The following is a 20469-nucleotide window of genomic DNA, read 5'->3' on the forward strand; positions in this document are numbered from 1 at the left end:
GTTACAGAGTGGTAACATCCCTAAATCTTGAGAGAGTGATGAGCCGTGGTTCTGAGATGTGAGTGACTTCTTCATGGATGTGCAAGGTTTACAACGATTGCTGTGATCTAGCTACGTGTTGACGTACCACTGTGAATCGAAAGAGTGCTGAACTGCTTGCAGTGATTGTTTGCATGAATATAGGTGCCTGTGTGCATTTTAAATAAATCTTAAATATATTTGCTTCTGTAGAAATGTGCTTTGAGGATGTTTTATTTATCTTTTCATTACAAGTAACTTTGTTTGCAGCAGAATCTCCTATGGGAAAAATTAGTTTGGCAGAATCTTCCTGAAGGCATTTGGAGGGTGTTACATTTCAGTTGGAACCAGGTGGGTGTTACCCTTTTTTGGCTTTCTGCCTGTTCCACCAGAAAATTCACATGTGCTCCTCCTCCTAAATGAAAATCACACATAACAGCTTGTGCATAAATAATTGATGTTTTTGAATTTTTACACATTTGCAATAGTCAAAAAAATCATCAGAGCTTACATTGTTTCTGGTGAAACAATTACGTGTTGTGGCCAGAAATAATGCATGCTGCTGCTCCTAGATTTTGCAGTGGTTTCAACATTTTCAGTTTTATAAACTTACAATTTTTATAAATAAATTTGTTTGGGATGTGGGGTTTTTTTTTGGTTGGTTGGTTCTTTTTTAAGGAATACAATAACATTTCCTTACTGCAGTCTTCCATGAGAGTCTCACTTACTGGATTTCTGGTATTCTCTTGAATCTAAAGTACAAAAAACATCTAAAATACTGTGATCTGTGTCAGAATTTCTAAATTTTCATATACAACTTTATTTTAATTTGTAGGTCTGAAACTACTCCTAAGCTCAATTATTTGATTTTTTTAATTACCTTTTTTCTTGAGAGAAGAATTCTTGTATTTTCTTACTTAAACATTATACTCGTTCATCTGAATTGAAGTTAAATTAGTTTGCTAGCTTCCTGCTGCAGAATTGTATCGAGTTACAAGTTAATGCAATGGAATTACAACACCATTCTTGTAATAGAAAGCTGGGGAGGCAGGATTTGAACTGCTCATTGTGAGTCATTCTGTGAGCAGTGCCTGAGATCATCTTTATTTCCATTTTCCTATTTGTCTGGCCATCCAGTCTTCGCAGGTTGAGTAAATTCATTTATATTGTTTCCCTTCCCTTCCCTTCCCTTCCCTTCCCTTCCCTTCCCTTCCCTTTTTTCTTTTTGTATGGCAACTGGAGCCTTATTTGCAGTGATGAATGGGGTCCAGAAATACGTGGCTTCATCTCTCAGCTGGATGAGAAAGAAGCTTCTTTTGAACTCATTGAGGCTCTGCTAATGTACATCAGGACTCTGAATGTCCTGGGAGTTGTACTTGCTTTCTTGCCTGGCTGGAACTTGATGTATATATACAATGCAGAAGCATCTAGAAATGAATCCAGACTTCTGTACAAACAACTGTGTTTATTGTATTTAATCTTATTTTCCAAAGGAAACATCTGTTTGTGTGTAAAGACAAGAGTTGCAAAAGTGACTTGGAGAGTGGGATTGATTTGGCATGAAGATGAATGGGTAGAAATAATTATGTTATGCAAAGAAGAAAGGAGATTTACACAGTAACAGACTTTCTTGTTTTCATGTTGTAGGAAGCTGCCAGTATAGAATTTCACTTCTTCATTCACAAATTCCTTCGGAGGAAGTGTTGAGTGTTTCATCCCATGCCTCCTGGAGTAGCGCAAGTATGAGAGCCTTTCTGTGTGGACATTAACATACTTTGTGCTGTTGTGGAATATATTGTTTAATTTTTTGACAGAGGTTATGTAGTTTATCTTGCAGTAGATCCCTAACTTTTTCAGACCAACTATTTCAGTATACATTTCCTGTTTGTATAGGCTATTTTATCTATCGCTGTTGCGGAGACCAGCATTGCCATCAATGATGTGGCCTATCTTATAGACTGCTGCAAATGAAACAGCTTTTTGTTTTGTAAATGCTGGTCTTTGGAATGCAAAAAAGGTTTTCTGAAACACACAGAACTGCCTTGTGTTCCCATAGTCACAGAGCTGAATTTAGGACTCTAGCTCCCTGAAGACAAATGCGCATTGTCTTTAGCCAATCCATACAGTTACAAACCGCACTGGCATTTCAGTAGGCTGCTTTTGGTCATCTGCATTCATGTGAGGTGTCACTGGGTCTCCGTGCGAATTTGAAATATGTGATCTGCCAAATGAGTATTAAAAACGCAGAGCATATAGCCAGTGGAAAATAGGAAGGTTTTTGTAGTCTATTATGGATCCTGTCTTGCTACACATGTTCTCCGAGCAAATTACACATAGGGATCTCACTAATTGCGTTTGAATTTTAAGCTTTTGAGACAGTTCTGAGAATTTCATTCTGTGTATAGCCCAGAGCACTGCTTTATAAATAGTGTGGTGCTTTAGTTTCCAGACGGGTGGCTAAGTAACCAAAGCTTAGCTAGTCCAACAGGGGCGGTTTGCTTCTTGGAAGCAGTGTGGCTGCAAGGAAGAAAATAAGAGCTGATTTGGCAGGACTTAAGATGAGGGACATCTGATATTCTGCTCTTTTCTGAAACAGACAAAAAGTGAAGCTGTTCACTGCTCACAATAACATAAACTGTGCCACGGTCTGGGCATAAAAAACTGATTTGGAGTAGTGGAAAGGAAGAGCTGGACACGTGTGTGTTTAGGTTTTTTTTGTGCAGCAGAACTCTCTTTGAAAGGTGAGGCTTTGTCCTTCAGAAATAAAATAACTTTGGAGAGTTATCAAAAAACTGTTCCATGCTACTTCTGATCAAACATGGGAAGTAAATTGGAAGTAAATTGGGAAGTAAAACAGGAAATGCATGAATTCTTATTCATTCTTATTCAATCTCAGTTATTTTGCTTAAAAAGATGAGTGTAGGAGGTGGACAAATGATCCACCTCCATAGTAGGAGGTGGACAAATGATCTTACTATGAAGAACTTTCCTGCAACTACAGAACCTCCCAGGATTAAAAAATAACACTGCTTGGGAATCGAGGCAAAGCAGAAAATGGCTTCGAAATAAAGATAAAGCTCTCAAATATTCCTTCAAACACATAACTGGCAATTTTGTCATGAAGGTGGGAAAAATCAGGCAAGACAGTTGTTACTTTTCCCTCTATCCTCATTCTGTGGCCAGGAAGACCCTTCTTGCTGCTGAACTCCTCCACCTTCCATGCTGCTGAAACTTGGGATCTTCTATTGGTTAAATTGTTTCTCGTTTACTAGAGCCATGGATTTTTTTTGCCAGTTGCAGAAGTCTGCACAGCTGTTAAACTCGCTGATCTCCCTTGTGAAACCTCCAGTGCCCCTTGTCAGGTAGCAGATAGGGCATAGCTGTATTTTGATGTTCAACTTTTTGTAACTTCTAAAAGTATCAGTTGATCAAAAACTTCCTCTAAAATGACCCAAATTTTTAGGTCTAGTCTAGTAGTTATTATTCTAGCACAATGTAGTGATTTTAAAAAAATAATGTTTGACCTAGAACTGATACTAGGCTATTGAAGCCATCATGGGACTGCATGACTTGAAGGTTACCCTCCTGTAGAGAATGTAGAAACAAAACCTGCTGGATCCATGGTGCCTAATAAGGGAAGTGTGTGTTTTGTGGACTTGTGCAGAGAAAGATACCAACTAAATCTGATCCTATCAGAACGTGAAATCTGTCTGCGCTGTTCTGAAACCTTTTCTACTGTCTGTTGCTCAGTACAGTCATTCTTAGGAGTTCATAATTTCAACGAGCAAGCTAAATGATCACCACCAGTGCTATGCCAGAGATAAAGACTTAAGAACTCTCTGTCTTTCTAACAGATCTTTTTGCTACCAGAAAAACAATTTTGGAAAGCATGCAGCAAAAAAATGCTTACTCTTAGCGATCAAAGCAGAAACATGCAGGTGGAGTTGGTGTGGAGCTGAGAGAAGAACAAATACAGAAGTGCTAATATGAGGCCATCAGAAAGCAGATTGTTTTCTCAGGAATGGAAGTCCTTCCTTAGCCCTGTAGGAGACAACTGGAGAGGGACATGTTTGGGGCTGGACACAAACACGCTGCAAGTCGGAGGCTTTAGCCATGCAGCCCCTCTGCACGGCCAGCTCATGCTAGAAACCAGACTGGGTACTGGTGATGTGAGGGCTGTACCCTCTGTGCGCTTCCATTTTACATTTTCCCTGAGATGGGAATTGAGAAGAATGTAAGACAAATATTCTTAGAAGAGTACAGTAAGCGCAGATGGATTGGCCAGGAAACAGTATTTGCTTGGGGGGGCGAGGGGGTGATACTTTATGCTGATGGAATGACCCATGATGGTGATCAAAGTGCATGTTCAAAAAAATGCATGATTTTGTTCTCTTCTCATTCCAGACTTCAAGCTCACATGACACCTGAAAGGTTTTGAACACCATTTCGTGAAATAGCCTTGAGCATCAAATTGCTGCAGTTGGGAGGAATTTGTCAGTTTTTGGCCAAAGCAATAGAACCACCACCTTTGGGTGCAGTGATGGAAGCAGAACGCACACTAAGAGGTACCCCTGTTTGTCCACAAGGTTGTGTGTTAGCAAAGGTGAGTCCAAGTGATTTCCCATGCATGGTGGCCATTTACAAACTGCTTTAACATCTCTCTTGCTAGATTGTGTAGTAGCTTTTTGTAGTAGATTGTGTGGGTGGCAATGTCTTTTTGCAGCTGAAGGAATATTTGAATTCCCAAGTGGATTTTCTTTCCTTTAATAAATTTGAGCCTTTAAACTTAAGGCTTGTTTTGTTATTTTACCAGTGACTGATGCTTCCTGTTTTCCAGCTGTGGCACTGTTGTGTATGACATAGTGCCTAATGCCTAAGGCATTAACAGAGCTACTATAAAACTAATAAAAAGGAGAGATTAATAGTTTTTTTTTTTTTTTTTTTTTTGTATAGTTACTACCTTCCACAGTTTGCTAACCTAAATTTTCAGTATTATGTCAAGTAATTAAATCTCCAGTTTCTGAATATGCAATCATCACTATCCCCAGTTTCTTCAAGGAACTAGATAGAAGATGAATACAAAGAAGCAAGATTTAAAGCAGTGATCTCAAACCTAAGCATGCTTTGCAAATATCACTAAATAAGCATTTCTTAACATTTCTAATAACCGAAATATCTATTTGATGACTTTTATGAAAAAAAAGCGTAAAGAGACTACAGTGCTTGTACATAGAGGGGAGACCAGAATAAAGAAAAACAAGGGATATGCATTCAAGTTTAATGATCTAAAAATGGTTAGTGCTTTTTTACTTTGCTGCTAAGAAATGCATTTCTTTAGGATGTTAAGGTCAGTAGGTACTAAAAAATGGATTTGATGGTGGCTGAGTCCTTTGTTTTCTTGCTTTCCCATTTTATTGCTGAGGCAAGAAATGTAAATGTTCTAATTAGGCTGAAGTTTTCCAAAGTATGTGATGCCTGATATAGAGTATGTAAACAATAAGTCTGCATTTTTCCTTGGTTTCTTAAGAGTTTTTAAAGATGATGTTTGTGCTGGTTTTCTTTGGCATACAAACCTGAGAGAGAGAGGGCAAGAGAGTGCAAGAGAACATGAAATTATGAAGCAGAGTGTAATGCTTACGGCCAAATGGCCAGAAAGTTAGGGACACCCATGAGACCCTTCAGTCTGTAAACAGCCACAGCCACTTGTTTGATGTGATTATTGCCAAGGGTTTGATAGCTAGAGGCTGAGCTCAAGTGAAAAGTTTTAGGTGATGAAAGGAGAGAAAGGGAGACAAGCTGTATATAACAAAGGCTCATGGAAGTGAGAGTTCGTGATGTTCTCTTTTTGATGAACAGAGGGTCCTGTGATTTGGTAATTGCAGTAAGACGAGAGTTGGCTGTGAAATGGCTGCTTTGATTTTTGTGAGGCAGAAATCGGATTCGATCAGTTAGATCAATTGAGAGACTTAATAATCTAATAAAGTTCTGTACAGAAGCAAACTAAGATGAATTGGAAAAATATGTGAATTAAACAGTAATTCTTTTAATTGTGGAAGAGATAGTAAAAAATCCATAAGGATAAAGGAAAATTTGTTTACTTGACCTCAGAACAGTTTTGAAAATAACATTGGCAATATTGTAAATAATACTAAACTTAAATATTGATGGGGCTGTATATAAGCACAATTATTAAAATTCTGAATTTCTTTTATAAACATTGCTTGGAGTAGATAACCATCTTTGACAAGAGATCTTTTTGCAGAGCTTGATGGATTCTAGTGATGAATTGACACCTCTTGGAAGAATCCAAGCTAAACTTCCCTTGAACCTCCTCTTGGCAAGGGGTTGATAATACACTGTATTTTTTAGTAAGTTTAGTAGCCTCTGCGGTCTTTTTCTTGTTCCTCTGGGCTCCTGAGCCTCTAGAAGTGCAGTCTACAAAAAAAAAAAAAAAAATACATCCAGGTGAGCAATAAATTCTACAGCTGGGGGCAGGAAACTGTGTTCATGAGATCAGAGAATAACTTTTCATACAGGGAATAAAGTAGTCATGAAATTTGGAGTGACTGAAAGGGACCAGCAGAGGCTGAATATTTGCAAAGCAGGAGTGGGACTGTAAATATTAAGTACAGCAGTAAGGTAGTGATGGGGAGATGGGAAATTTGAGACCTAGATAAGAAGAAAAATGAATCCCCACATTTTATTTCAACAGAAGTAAAGAACTGCTGTTTGTTACTGTGATGGCTGTAGGGTCACTTTACCCAGAAGATGGTGAAAAGACCTATGGATGGATGGGGGGACAGGGAGAGAAGATAAACAAAGGACTTGTGAACATCCACTGTCACAGAAGGTTCTCTAATTTAACATCCACGTTCTGGAAAGTGTTTCTCTAAAGAAGTCTGGTAGACAAGGGTCTCTAACCTCAAGTGACAAGTTTTTGCTCAGACCATTGGCCTATAACAGCTGCTGGCAGCAATACTGTGAATAAACCCCATCTGATGCCTTTTGAGGTTTCTTTCAATGTGGGACATGCTGTTTGTACTGCCTCTTCAGCCACCTGCTCCCCAAACCTATCATCAGTGAAGGCAAATGGCCAGATTGTGTCCACAGGAATTGTGCTGGGAACAGGTTTTCAGATCGCCTAACTTCGCTCTTGGTCTTCCAAGCCTGGGATGACACAAGGTACAAACTCTGTTTAGAAGTTATGGCGAGCAGTAGTGTGACGGGGCTAGATAAGTCATTGGCTGCTTTAACAGCTAGATCGTCACTCTTTTTCTTGCATGGACTGCTAATTCAATCTGTTTGTGTTTTGAATGGGTGGTGAAGAAGCAGGAAAAAGATTTAGTGAACACAAAAGATTGAGCATGGCTATGCTTAAGAATGACTTGGAAAGCAATAGTCCAACTGAAAGGTACCAATTTTGTCTTCCTAGAGGGTGGTCATGTTTTTCATTCTGAGATGAGAAATAAATAAACAAGGTAATCTATGATGAATACACAGGCATAGAGGCATGCCCTAAATATCTTCTACCTTTACAGCTGTGTTCAGATGAAATTTTAGTGCTGTCTCATTCTCTTATAGTTACCTGCCAGACAGAAAAACAGAGAAGGTGCGATGGCTGAGATATGACATAGGGTGATTTTGGAGGCTGGTGTTAGGGCTGCACGATTAAAATTATGTTGACTAATCATCCTTAGAGTTACCTCTCTGATTTTCTTTGTTCTTCACTTGTTGCATCCGTAAAATGTGTTCTGTAAGCACTGTGCTTCTCCAGTCCTTTTTATTAGCCTTAGGGAGTCTGTGTGATCTAAACATTGTGCTATGTGTCCTTTGGTTTCTGGGTTTGTGCAGCAGGAGGGATGTGCAATAATGGGACATATTATTCAGTTTTCTAAAATTGCTATTTTAAAACTGTTTCTTAAAGATGACCAGGTTCTGAATTTGCCATGTGTCCTTGAGGAGCTTGCTTAGTTATATATGGCATGGCTGGCAGGATTCTGCAAATGATCCTCTCCCTTTGTTATTATTATTTTTTTTAATTATATTTTTTTCTCCTCATGCTGTTAGAATCACTGCTGCATTTATCTTTAATTTTATTTCTGGGCAAGATGACCTGAAAACAAGCCACCAGAGACTCTGGGGAAGTTTTTAACAAATAAACTAATGAAAACATCCATTCTGACCTCCCCCAAAAGATCTGTCTCCAAAACAAATGACAGGAAACATACTGTGGTACAGCACATTCTGGGCAAACCTCTCTCTCCTTGTTTTTGAAGAGCCTGGGAGAGAAAAATAACTCTTTGTAGTAGTATTTTTCAGCTTTTTGCTATCCATGAATTAATTGGAAACTAAATGTAGAGCTGAAATGCTTTGAGTGCAGAGGTCATTTGAGAGCAGATGCCCATCTGCCAGTTGATTGAATCAGAAAATGCATTGATCCAGGATCCTAAACAACTGCTGTGCATGACCCATGGATGCTAGCCAGCCTTCTGTTCTCTGTCAACAGAATGTTTGATGACTCAACCATTTAACAGCACTGGACCAGATAATAATCTAGATGTTGTAATCTCCTTGCTTGCTTTTAGGGTCTACCCCGGTGTCTGCTGCCACAATAAGAGGGAAATTCGTAACACTGAGGGGCACAATGCACTCCACAAGTCATCTGTCAGCTGCCCTTTCAGCACCCAGAACATCAAGTATCTACCACCTTTTTTTGTGTGCGTTTGGAGGAAAAGTAGCCTGCAAGCCTGGTTGTGCTGCCTGTGCAGTTACTCCAGGCGCTGTGATGGCAATACCCTGATGTGCGCTGTCTCCTCTCGAAATCAGCTATGTGCAACACTAGGGTTCACTCTGCCTGGGAAATGCCCTAAAGATATTTTTCTGAATAACCCTTGTATTAGCAAAGTTTCTTGCTGTAAGGAGAGCCTCTTAAGATCGTATAGCAAAGGTGATATTGTAGGGATATCTCTTTTGTCACCTTGTCTACCATGGGGTCTTGTCTTGATACTTGGGGTTTCCACAGACAACATTCAGAGCTGTGTTAAGGCTTCACCTCTTCTTCACCCAAGTTAGCTAGAGCTCTGATTTGCAGAGACCGACTCTGTAAAGTGAGCTTCCCTAAAACGACCACAAGACTTCTGAACTCAAAATACTATGCTTTACTAAAGGAAAATACACGTGGGAATCTAAGAGTGATTAAATCAGTGTCTTAAAAGTGGCTAAGAGTGACTGGGTAGGACTGGGATGAAGGAAGGATTTATACACAGCTCTCTTCCTACCCGTTACATACCTTTGAGGTTTGGTTTTCTTGTTTCCTGCTGTATTTGGCGGCCTCTCTTTGACCTGCAAGTTCATTGCTCCTTGTCGTGGCCATTTTTCTGCCATGACTTCCATTCTGGAAGAGTCTCTTTTTTGAGCATGTGTAGTGGTTTCCAGCACATCTTCTCCCTGAAGGCAAAAAAAGCAGAACAGATTCTGTCCATCACGCTCCTGTGTGAAAGGTGGAGAGAGGCAGCTTTCACAGTGGGAGGCTGCAACCCTAAGTACTGCTCTTTAGTTCCTCCCTAAAACGAATGGCAGTAACCCATGTGGCCAGTGCTGTTATCTCTGGCTCATGTCAGATGGCTTGTTACTGTCAGAGTGTTCACTTCAAGTTCAAGCTTAAGGTCTTGTTTCTGTAAAGTGACAAAGGGGGCATGTTTGCATGGACATGTAGCAACTTCCAAATGCTGCACGTGTGGGACCATATAAAAGAAGCAAGATGAGCTTTTCATCACAGCCCCAGCAATGCAAGAGGTGGGAAGATAATTCGGCTATGCCTTCATCATGTTTAGACTGATAAAACATGAAACAGCTCTTGCAAAATGTCAGCTGCATAACTGTGGCCATGGAAAAACAAATACTTTTAAATGACAGGTAGTTTTTGGTGGCTTTTTTCTCTACACCAGCTGGTGGTGAATGCATATAAACATCGGCCCAGCATTCCGTTTTGTGTACACGTGCACTCTGGTAATTTCCTAACAGTACACCTAGCTTTTGGTGTTTTATTTTTGGTTTGTTTGTTTGTTTGTTTTTGTTTTTCCTCTGCTGGCCAGAGGAATGTGTAGGACTCTGTATTCCATTCCAAGAGTCATATTTCTCTCACACCTGCAGATTTGAGCATGAGCCATCTCTGCCAAAGCAATGACCTTGGTGAGCCTGTTGAACCCCTTCTGTTTGTCTCCAAGAAAATTCTGATGGATGGGGGCCTCATTCTGCTGGATGACAGGTACAGACCTCCTTGGTGCTAATAAACTCTGTCTCTGAAAGACCACAGACTGAGGGGAAGCAGCTGCTAGCATAGATGTAAGTCTCTTTGGAATGGGAACTCTGCATAGAGCCATGCACTACAGGTTAATTGTGAGGGCGTTATCTTTGTTTTGTAAGAGGAAGGGATGGGTTTATATTGGCAGCACTGCTTCATGCAGATTTTCTGCTTAAACTGAAAACCTTACACTAGTCATTTTCCATGAAAAACTACTTTAATTGGAAGGTGAATAAGAGATACTACGCATTTTGCACCTCCCCTTCAGAGAGAGGCTGAGAAAACCTTATTTTTAAGTCTCAGAAACATGGTTGGAGGAGAGAAATGCTAAGGATTTGTCATTTGGCTCTGGCAGCATGCATTTTATGCCCATGACCAAATACCATCTGGATGTCTTTTTCTTTTTCTTTTTCTTTTTCTTTTTCTTTTTCTTTTTCTTTTTCTTTTTACTTTCCAGTCTGTAAAACAAAGGTGAAGAATTGCTTAAGTTTAGTTCACTGGTATGTTTGATGGTGGCCTGTACCTTTCAAGATCTTAAGGAGCCACATAGTTTTAGTTTACTTTGTTTCTGTCTCTTTCTGTTTTGGCAATAAGGATTACGTATTAGTGTTACCTAAGTATGTTAAATCTGAAGAGCAAATTTAAACAGAAGGATAGTTGATGTTTTAACAATATCAAATTGTAGGGAGCTGGCAAATTTCCCTCCTGAATTTTATGTCTCTTCTTTAACAACTTAGAATCCCAGAGGTGATAACGTGTAGCACACAATGGAAAACCACAGGACATCTTTCATAACAGGTTCTCCCCTAGAAGTTGTGATATATCTAATGTAATTGTTTCTGCTCTAGGATCACACTGAAAATGCCCCACAGCGTGGCTGCCTGGATCCCGGCATGCTGCAATGGAGGCTGTCATTGTGGAGGTGACTAAAGATGTGGGGATCATTTAGCAGCTGGACGCACCAAATGAGCAAATGTGATCCGTCAGATCTCCAGGCTGTCAGGCGCAGGCATCGGCCTGATGGCTGCCGATGCAAGGTTAGCTCCCCTCTGCTGGCTCATGCAGTCGGACTTTGGGACAGGGAGCACTCACCACCTCTTCCCACAGGGACACCAAGTGCCCAAACGGCAGCTTCAGGCTGTCAGCTCACTGCTCATGGAGGCTGCAGAAGCCCAGAGCTAATATCACCAGGAGAGTTGTGTGTGGTGTGGAAAGGAGCTTTAGGCTTTTGCTGCAAAAAGTAGTCTGAGCATATGTAAAATTGTCATGTTCAGGGTCTGATGCAGACAAATCACTGCCTGTTTCCACAGGAAGGACAAACAGCTCTCAGGAATAAAAGCTCTGTCATCGCCTGTTCCAAACCACAAGGACTTTCATAGACAAGGTAATCCAACTTTATTTTGGGCAAACCTCTTCATTGCTGTCTCTGGAAATAAAACAAACATTTGGCTGTGCTTGCACCCTTCTGTTGCCCCTTATTCAAGTCTTTGTAGGCAGAGGAAAATGAACACACTTGTGAGCCATTACTAGTTTAGAAGCAAAACAAAGGACAGCTTAGACATGCACTTCAGTGTATTTTGTGAGGAGCAAAGTAAATATCCCTATGATCATGTAAGCAGGGATAGGGCTCCCTGCTCATTTGTGTGAGCTGCAAAAGTGGGACTGAGGGGATTTGGTTTTGTCCCAAGTGTAGACCTGTCTGAGATTTAGAGGAGGATGTGCTTATGTGGCACTTCAGGCTTTTCTTTACTGATGTGGAAAAGGTACAAAAAGTGCAACCGTAATTCAAACATCTTACTCTGTTAACAGAAAACAGAGGCTCCTTAACTGATTGTTGAGGCAATAGATTATTCCTGTAATATCAGTGGGGAAAAAATGAATTTATAAGGTTGCATCAAATGTATAATGTTTCCTCATGCCACACTGTGAGATGGTCCTCACTCTCCAAAGATGGCTCGCTGCGACAATGGAGGTTATCTGCACGGCTCTGCGTATGGAGGTTCGGTGGCTTCTCTGGCAGGAGCTCAGAACGAAGAGGTAGCCCCAGGGGAGGCTACAGAGTTGGGGAAGGGTATTGAGAGCAGGGGGTGGCTACAGAGGCTGTGTTAATCTGGGGCAGGGCAGTTAGTTAGGTACAAAAGTTCAGTGAAGTCATTCGATTTTGACAAAAGGGCTTGTTTCTTTCCTGAATTCCTTTCTTGCTGTTACCAGTCTGTTTGCCGTTTCAGTTCCTTAGTACAAGTACATCTCTGTAAAATATCATGCCCTTAGGGAACTTAGTGCAAGTTTTTGTTCTTAATAAAGTGTTTGGTTTTCAAAATTTTATATGCTATATGTTTAAACTGTATTTGGATTTAGATTTTGAAGCCATCTGTTTTTAGTTTTGATTGTAGGAAGTACAGGGCATTCTGAAGAAGTCTCAGCATTGTCTAAAGCCATTCTCTGCCAAACAAATTTCAAATTACAGAACTTGGACTCAGCGGGGATTTTTCTTTGTTGTCTAATAAACTGTGCAAATAGGCCTTGCTGCAGTGGTTTTCTGTCTATGCCAGGCAGTTCCTTTGTTCCTTTACATCCAGCCACTGTCTTAGTGCATGCTGTGTTGCACTTCATGGCCCAGCAGCTGATGAGTTCTTTTGCTTATTCAGATGATGTGGGAACATGGAATACCTTTTCCAAGACAGCTCTGTGTGATGATGCTTGTGTCTGCAGAACCTGAGGTGAACTCAGAGTTGTGAACTGTGCCCTTAGTCTGAGGCAGTGTTTGTTTAAATTCCTATTCCAAAATAGTCACGCTTCACTATTCCAAAAACATGTGAGAGTGCCTTTTTAATTAGAATTCATTGAAATTATAGCCTGTGGATTCCAGACATCCAGAGCTCTGCTGGCTGACTTGTGCTTGCAGAAGTATACCAGTGCAAAAGGGAATAAAAAAACCTCACAAAACTCCAGTGAGGTATGGTTTCCTCCTTACCTCTCAGACTAGCACCTGAGAAGTGACCTGGAACGGGAGTGGAGGCACAGATTACTGTTAAGGGTTCCCTACAGTCAGGCTGGTTTTACTGTTGTGCAGGAACTCTTGTGTGAACAAGATGAGCAAAGTGCTCCAGCTCACGCTAAATGCGTACATGAATGTTTTTGTTTTGGCCCGGACTGGCTGGGCTCCCTTACCTCCTGTATACCCAACCACGGGAAGAGCGACGCTGGCCGGGCGCAGCAGCAGGCAGGGACTGGCTGCTTCTGTGCACACACTTGGCACTGCAAGGCTTCAGGGGCACAGGAGACCACGAGGCATCTGTGGGAGCAGCTCTGTACAAAACTGTTACCACACCTGATGAAATTAACCCCTCTGCTAACCCAGCAGGCATTGGATTATTCAGGACCAATAATCGGTTGTATTTACAGGGGTATGGGGGTACCAGTGTTTGAGTAAAGTTTAAAGCAAGTACAACATTTCCTGTATTTCTAATGAAGAGTTCTTAAAAACTGTATAAAGCTCAAGCAGCTTTTTTTCTTCAAAACTGCTAAAAGGCAAATGACCCATGAATGATGTCACATGATGCCTTGCTATGAAATGTAGAGATCTTTAATGTCATCAAATGCTTTAGCATTCACATCCAAATTTAAGTCTCGGATTAATTTGGAATGTGTATCTTCTGCGTGGTCTGTTAAACTCCCCAATGCCATCTGCTGATGTAGAGGTTTGTGTAGGTTGGAGAATGGTTTCTTCACGGCTGTCATTACTGAAAATCTCTAGCTTGGGAACTGGAACAACTTACTAGGGAAGCAGAAGAGGTGGACGTTGAAAGATGTACTGTAGCGTTAGCCACATTCCCTTTTTGCATCTGTATTTATTGTACCCAGACAAAACTGGCTTTCCTGGGCTTGTCCCCCAGACTTTGTCTTATTCCAGTTGTGTTACTAACACATGACTGGAAACCTGAAGCAGATGTCCAATGATTTTAAAGAGAATTATTCTTACAATTTCAGTATCAAGTCTACGGGTCTTAAAGATGATCTAATATCTGTTAAAGCTTTCTATTTTTCTCTAGCTTTCCTGGTCTTCAGAAGAAGTCAGCATTTAAAGGGGAGATGAATGCAAGGTGAGCACAAAACAGAGCTTAAGGAGATGGCCCTACAGCAACAGGCTGTTCAGCTGCTCAGCACGGCCTCAGTCTTGGCATGGACAGAAGCAGAACTGGGAAGAGTTCAGATGAACTCTAGTGAGTTGGCCATGCTTTTGATAGCAGTTTTGCTGTTTTTTTCCATGAGTGAGGTCTGCAACTCTGCTTAAGATGTTGTTGATATGTTCAGGTCTTCATGTGGGTACTAGGGATTATGAAGTATGTGTACAGTATTGTATGATGCTGGCTGAAAACAGTTTTACTGGGTGTACTTTGATGTTAAGTCTTAGCTAAAGAAATTCCCTTTTTAGAGTAAATTTGATTGTTCTCAGCTCTATAAAAAAAATGTTCTAATTTGCAACAGTCAATAAGTGGGAAAGCAATAATCCCTGCCAACACTTCCTGTGCCAGAAATTGAGTGGTCTAAATGAGGATTGACATCCTTAAACAACCTGAGTACAGAAATTAGAAAATTAACTTGAAATGACATGGTACGTTTTCACAGTAAAAACTGAGGTTGAGGTGAGTTTACTGTGTCAGTAAATTAAGCTGTGCTTTGTTTCAAAAAGCCAGCTTGTCAAAACACTCACATTTTTTGTGCAACAAATTCAATCATTTGAAATTCAAGGTAAATGAAGCACCTGAGCTCCAGGAATTGAGCTGTCTGTGATGGTCAGAGAAGTCCCTGTGAGCATATAATACAATTCCCTCAGACCTTAATACATGATTTACTTTTAGTCAGCTGGTCAGATCAGCAACCACGGCACCACTGGCTGTTCGTAGCTGTACCAATGTGAGGTGCATTAGCTTTGTACCTTGGGCTTTCGATGCTGCAGAACTCTCATGAGTGGCTTTTGAAACATTTGCAGGTTTTTTGTTTTTCCAGTTCCAAATGGAAGAGTAAGAGAAATATTGTCAATAGTATCAAAACAATAATCTGAAGGATAATACTTGTCAGTTGGTTACTTGAATTTTTATCTTGCTAGCTTAAAACTTCACAGAAATATTAAAAATGCTGCCAACAAATTGCAAAGTTGCCATTAAACCAACTTTCATCTTAATTTCTTCAAGCCGGACGTCATGCTTGCCTTCCTGATTGTGTGCACCATGCTGCATTAAATAGAAAACACAAACACTGTTCTTGCAAACTGCTTGATTTCAAAAGTCTACTAATCAGAACAGAAAAGACAAAGGCACAGATATCTCTGCACAAGAGAGATGAGAAATACATCATGTTAACTTTTGTCTTTGAGGTAATATTCAGTGTCCCGTCGCTTGGGAACAGCCTGTCAGAGTCAGGAACAGAGGAAATTTGAGAATCTGTCTTTTATTGCACTGGTAGAGTAAATATGAAGAAAATTCATTTCCTCTACATGGTATTACTCAGGCAGCATTGCGCATAATGGATCCCAGGGTAAGAATGGAAAAACTCTAGTCATAGGGAGATTTCCACCAATGGAGAGAAATTCAACAGAACTTCTATAAGATCTTTACCTGGAGAAAGCTTAAAGGGAAAGTAGGTGGAGGATGAGGCCTACTCTTGAAATCTTTTCTGTAAGCAATATCTTTATGGTAAAGATTCTTTCTGTGGATTTATTCAGAAACATTTGTACTTGATCTATATAGCAAGTGTTAAAAATGTCCAGATACTGTTCTTGAGAAAACTGACCAAGTTAACTTTACAGTTAGATAATTGATCTCTTTTCCTGCCTGCAAATCAAAAATGCTGTGAGGAATACCAGCCAGGGGAAAGCTGGTATCACCGATACAATTTTACAGAAGTGGGTGGCTGAGCAGGCAAGTCAATGATGCCTTAGCTGTCTCTGAAAAAGATGTAGTTAGTGTTTAAAAACAGGAAAAAAAGATGGGAACACTTCTAATCTGGAACACGTCTGTTCATCCTGAGCTTTGACAAGAAAATTACCTGAAAGTGGCTGCCTGAAAACACTTTGGCGGTTCAAGCATCATCAGCTTGGCAGTGTTTGTTATGCAACAGAGACACACACAAGCTCTGTGATTTTCTATTGACTTGTTCAAAATCTCCCTTAAAAAAAAAAAAAAAAAAAAAGGCATCTATGTACATGAGCAGTTTACATTCAGGTAACTGCAACAAATCAAAGTTGGAGAACTGATGGGAATAAATAAATAAATAAATCAGCAAACACAGCAGGAGTTGCAGGGATGGGAAGGGAAATGAAGGAAAAGAAGCTTCATGCAATTAATGTCAGCATGGCACTTCATTGCCTATGCCCCAGCCTCCTGCTGATTTTCTTGACACTGTCAAGAGCTCTGAAAATGTGTTTGATATTCTTTGTTCCCAGCAGTAACAGGAAGCTGCATTAAAGCATCCTTAAAATAAACAAGCACTGAACAAACAATCCACGCCAGAGGCTTTGCGTGAGGCACTGTTTTTTCAAAGTGACCAAAGCCATGCACATTGGTTCCTGAAGGATAAGAAAGTCTTTTAAAGAAGCATCAGGTGCTGCCTTAGTGTTTGCTGTCGCTGACAGTTGGCCTTGGTGAAGCACATGCATTCTGTGTCTGGGCGGAAAAGTGAAGGATAAAAGACCGAGGTGCGAGGAATGCCTTCAGTTTATCTGTACTACTGCTGGGATTTCTGCTTTACCAGTTAGCACGAGCCTTCACGTCACACAAGGGCCAACTTTCACACCTGGAGGTAAGATGGCACACAGGAACCGGAGGAGCATTTTTTCATTGTTTTCAGGATACTACAAAGAATTTAGAAATGATGAAGTAAAAGATAAACTCAGAACCTGATGCTGTATTTTACAAGACGTGAGACCAGATGGCAGCTCAGGCATCAAGCTGAACAAGGCAGTGTATGCAAGTGAACGCACATCGTGCAGTTAGGTACCTGGTGCTTGCAGGCTTCAAATCTGCGAGGTGTGATAAGTAGGACTGGAAAGTTTGTTGGTGCTAATTTATAATTAAACCTATCACCTTATGACAGTGTTAAATACAGTGCTGATGTTGACCTTCTTTTGAAAAATAAACAAAACCCCCACACCTTTAAAGTGACATTAGGGGAGAGGGACTGCCTACTTTATAGGTGCCATCATTGATGAATTCTATGCTGATTTAAGATAAGTTTTGTTAAACCTGCTCTTCACAAAGTCCTGCTATACTGCATTCCAGCTGCACAGCATTTCTCCCTTGGTAGTAACTAACTGATGAGACTCTGCTGTTTATTCTCACACTTGAAGTTTTAAATCCAGTTAAAAGCTCTGGTAAACTTTTTTTTTCCCTGAGATTTGCTAAGAACCATTGATCAGGACTGCTTTAGAGCTGCAGTTCATAAAAACAGCGGTAAGTTATAAAAGACCACAATGCTAAGATCTAATAATGATGTCTTTAGTTGACATGGATAACTTTACAGCCATGTTTTGTCCTGGGAAAAATGACCATGTGGCCTCCACAGTATCAACTTTCTTAAGCCATATTGAAGTTTTAATGTTGCTGAGGTGGAGCATCTGTAGGAAAGTCGTTCACATGTGAAACGAATGAGCCCCACTTCCCAGATCTGAGTGAACTAAAAAAAGCAAAAATAAAATCGCACATTTAAGTACAATTTAAAAATCAACTGCACCATACTTTTCCTTAGCTCTTTGCAAAAGCAACTGACTTGTTAGGTACCAGGACTGTATTCTGGAAGAGGAATTTCAAGTTTTCCTCCCATGCTTTAGCCTGAAAAACAAAAATAAAAAATCAGAAAGACTATACATAGAGACTATAAATGAAGAATTGCCCCCCCATTTTTTTTCCTAACTACTGTTTTTGTGCATAACTAAGCTCCTGACCTATAGTCCTATAGTCGGTGTCTGCTATGTAATTATCCATTTTTCCTCTTACCTTCTAAAGGATTTAGTTGCTCATTGTAGCCAACTTTTTTTTTTTTTTTAAGGGAGTGGAGGGGAGTAAGAGTTGTCCCAACTGCATCAGCTTTTTTTTTCCAAGGAGAGGTGTTGAATCCATTGCAAGAAAAGAAAATTTTCAACCACGGTGAGCACAAATAATACTCATATGTTTGATCGTGTAGCTCTGTGCTGACTGCCACTATTGCTGTGATCATTGGCACAAATTCTCACCTAAAGATGGAGAACAAACAGCTGAAAGTCTAGTCCTACCTCTGTAAAAATATCTGTAGTAGGTGGCACCTCGGAGTCTAAGACAGACATGCAGTTCCTTTACAGACTCTGAAGTTAATGCAGATGCACAGGGAGGTGGATCTATTCTAGTTTTATTTAGTTTTAATTATATGTGTTTTTACATAACAACTCTACTTCATTCAATGCACTAAGAAATGACATTCCTCAAGATGTTTTTCTACATCTATTTTATACTTACCCTCTACCTCTCTGAATTTTTGGGTAGACCTGTTTGGTGCTAGGAGTTGCACTCAGTGATCCTTCTGGGTCCCTTCCAACTGGGGATATTCTATGATTCTACACCTTTCATCCCATCACACTGCCAGCCTGATCAATTCTGGGATTTGGTGCCAAGAAATACTTTGAAGTTTTACGATCATCCAAACCCTGCAGTGAGGGAACTATATGGACATGGCCTGCAGGGGAGGAAACTTCTGTGAGAAATTCCCAGTGGTGTAGTATTTTCCATGCAGTATTATAAGGTTTAATTTTGTAAAAACCTTTGCGTGACTCAGAAATCTGGCACTGGCCAAAGCACGAGCTTTGCTCATGCATCTGTAGTGGCTGGAAGGGTAGATAGAGTTCAACATTAAGAGTTCTTCTAGTCCAACAGAAGGTTTTTCTGAAAATGGATTTAAGGAACCAGGGTGGAAGAAAGAATCCATAGATACCAGGTACTGATCAGAACTCAAAAGTCTCAAGACAACTAAAGACCACAGCTATAAATGTTAGAAGTAAAACACAGTATGTTATCTATTAATACAAAGATGCATTATGGTAAAAAGTAATATATATATATACACATATATATCTGTTTATATATCTTTATTATTTACTATATTTACTATTCTGTGCCAGATACTAAATAGAACATTTTGCCTAATAATCTTCTGCCCACTATCCCTCTTAAAATGCAAAGTATTTCTAGTCCTGAGTCCTCCTGATATATACTCAAATAAGAATAAAGGGACTTATATGCTTATTTACATCAGAAAAAAAAATATCTCCCTGACACTGCCAGATTTCCTGTGCAATTCCAAACACAAGATTTAACCCAGTTTCACATGTGAAACATACGTTCTTTATATTGTGTGCTGTGTGTAGCCGCATATTAGCTGATGGATATGCACGCAGTGAAAGCTGCTTTATTTATAGTGAGATGGATTAAATGCGAATGTTAATAAATCATTTGTGCATTCAGTGGGTACCACTCAAGCTCTGCCTTAACAAAAGTAGACATTTGATTAAAAAATGTAGTTGTTTTATGGACAACAGAAACGATTGTTTGCTAGAGAACTGCATTTCAAGTATGCGAGCTCAGTGCATGTAATTGTCTGCGTATTTGTACTATTTGAACTCATTGAAAATTATCTATGAAGGTCAGCCCTTGAGACAGTTTTACTGAAGTCTGACAGGACTTTCAGAAGCACATGAAGGAAAGTGATGGACAGTCAGTCCCAGGAGTTGTTTTCTTAGGAGAGGGTGGAAAAGTAGCATGTGATCATGCCGGTTCAGGACTACTGCAATGCCTTATGGCATATCTAGAGCTGTGGCACTTTTAGTTTTTAAATGGTTTATTTTAGAATATTAACATCATTTAAAGTTGCCTGTGTAGAGTGTGGCTGTACAGACAGGTTCTTGAAATGAGCTATCATCCTGAAGCCACCAGTTTGTTAGCATCATCCTGGCCCTTCCAAATGAAGTCCCTGAAGAATCTAAGGGGAATATTCATGTTACAATCTGCAAGTGAATAGAGCAGCAATACAGAATATACATATGTATCAGTATAGCAGGAAGATTTAAGAAAATTTAAAGTGCTAAAATGTAAAAGCTTTTAATAATTTTCCTAATATGGAAA

At 40.0% G+C, this 20469-nt stretch overlaps 1 long non-coding RNA gene across 1 annotated transcript in view; it reads left to right on the forward strand.

Annotated features, from left to right (window-relative positions):
• Positions 1-287: 287 nt before the first annotated feature.
• The window catches only part of LOC118170874, a 32040-nt gene continuing 11858 nt past the window's right edge, over positions 288-20469 (forward strand). Inside the window, exons 1-7 of the long non-coding RNA XR_004752909.1 lie at positions 288-369; positions 1666-1758; positions 4423-4621; positions 11170-11705; positions 14374-14424; positions 16767-17122; positions 18368-18465. This is a non-coding gene — a long non-coding RNA (uncharacterized LOC118170874). The remainder of the gene's footprint in view (positions 370-1665; positions 1759-4422; positions 4622-11169; positions 11706-14373; positions 14425-16766; positions 17123-18367; positions 18466-20469) is intronic.

This window comes from Oxyura jamaicensis, chromosome 8, assembly GCF_011077185.1.
Source record: "Oxyura jamaicensis isolate SHBP4307 breed ruddy duck chromosome 8, BPBGC_Ojam_1.0, whole genome shotgun sequence".
Taxonomy (NCBI): Eukaryota; Metazoa; Chordata; class Aves; order Anseriformes; family Anatidae; genus Oxyura; species Oxyura jamaicensis.